At 40.3% G+C, this 2,019-nt stretch overlaps 1 pseudogene; it reads right to left on the bottom strand.

Annotated features, from left to right (window-relative positions):
• Positions 1-1,162: 1,162 nt before the first annotated feature.
• On the bottom strand, positions 1,163-1,590 carry LOC110299540 (annotated as a pseudogene).
• Positions 1,591-2,019: the final 429 nt, after the last annotated feature.

Here is a 2,019-nt window from a genome sequence, read left to right as displayed (position 1 = left end):
TCTGACTGGTGTGAGGTGGAATCTCAGGGTTGTTTTGATCTGCATTTTCATGATGATTAAGGATGTTGAACATTTTTTCAGGTGCTTCTCAGCCATTCGATATTCCTCAGTTGAGAATTCTTTGTTTAGCTCTGTGCCCCATTTTTTAATGGGTTTATTTGGTTTTCTGGAGACCATCTTCTTGAGTTCTTTATATATATTGGNTATTAGTCCCCTATCTGATTTAGGATTGGTAGAGATCCTTTCCCAATCTGTTGGTGGCNTTTTCGTCTTATTGACAGTGTCTTTTGCCTTACAGAAACTTTGCAATTTTATGAGGTCCCATTTGTCGATTCTTGATCTTATAGCACAAGCCATTGTTCTATTCAGGAATTTTTTTCCCTGTGCCCATATCTTCAAGGCTTTTCCCTACTTTCTCCTCTATAAGTTTCACGGTCTGTGGTTATATGTGGAGTTTCTTGATCCACTTAGAATTGACCTTAGTACAAGGAGATAAGAATGGATCAATTCCCATTCTTTTACATGATAACCAACAGTTGTGCCAGCACCATTTGTTGAAAATACTGTCTTTTTTCCATTGGATGGTTTTAGCTCCCTTGTCAAAGATCAAGTGACCATAGGTGTGTGGATTCATTTATGGATATTCAATTCTATTCCATTAGTCTACCTGTCTGTCGCTATACCAGTACCATGCAGTTATTGTGGATTTTTTGAAATTTTTTTGTCTCTGTAAGGTTTTAATGCTCAGTTTTCACAAACACAAGTTTCTACCCAATTTTACAACATACAATAAAATGTTCTAGTCTTTAGAATGTGCATTATTCAACTCTTCCTCAGATTCTTTTCCAATCTTTTAAAATCACCACGAGTTTCTACCTAAGTAAGACTCGACTGTATTTACATTTGGTTTGCATGTCTTAAGAACAAACGGAAATCCATGATAGTTTGGTTTTATAAAATGAAAAGCTCTATCAAAATACTTTTCACTGGAAAAATAAATAGAACAGACAATGGATCTACCAAAGTTCATAATCCCTTTGGTAGATGTCAGTGTGGGACAGTTCATGACAGCACAATTTGCACTTATTCCCCCAGAGCTGACCAGCTTCCAAGCTAACTGTTAAATTATTTTTACTGAGATTTTCTCATGCTGGTATCTGGCTCATTGCAGATCATCATCAGACAAGCTCTAAACACTTACAGTNCTCTGACTAGTGGTTGGAAGCTTGGTCAGGAGCATCTGGAACACTGGTGGTGGAAGAGTCTGCTGTAACACTTGCAGCAGCTGCTGAGGCTGTCCACACAAAGCAATGACATTTGTCAGGTGGTCCACACCCTNCTCATAGTCACCTTCATAACTCTTCACCAAGCTGGATCTCTTCATAGAACAATTTCTGAACTGCTTCAGCATCTTTTAAATCAGGTAACTTGGAAAGCCCAGCTCTCTCCTTAGCAAGCTCCTGTTTCTTCATTCTCGAGGCTTGATCTTGAAGTTGGGGTCACTCTGCCTTTTGCAGTCGAAGTAGATGCAGTACCCGATGAAGAGGGCACAGACACGCCCGAGGTGCCGGCGCAGTTCTGGCCCACCATCTTCACTCGACTGGGGCATATGCTGGCCCTGGCAGCCCCCCTGGCAGTGGTTAGCTCCAACTGATCAGAGCAAGCCAACTGCTCGCAGCCACCTGCCTGCAGTCCAGACAGAAAAGGCCTACCATTCAGTTTTTATCACAATTGCTCTATAGTACAGCTTTAGGTCAGGCATGGTAATTCCACCAGATCTTCTTTTCTCATTGAGAAGAGTTTTTGCTATCCTAGATTTTTATTCCAGATGAATTTGCAAATTGGCCTTTCTAACTATTTCACTTCCTTAGTTAGAGTCACACCAAGGTATTTTATATTATTTGTGACTATTGTGAAGGGTGTTGTTTCCCTGATTTCTTTCTCAGCCTGTTTATCCTTTGTGTAGAGAAAGGCCACTAATTTGTTTGACTTAATTTTATATCCAGCTACTGCGCTGAA

Source organism: Mus caroli, chromosome 8 (assembly GCF_900094665.2).
Source record: "Mus caroli chromosome 8, CAROLI_EIJ_v1.1, whole genome shotgun sequence".
Taxonomy (NCBI): Eukaryota; Metazoa; Chordata; class Mammalia; order Rodentia; family Muridae; genus Mus; species Mus caroli.
This window is presented reverse-complemented; position numbering and strand designations above follow the sequence as displayed.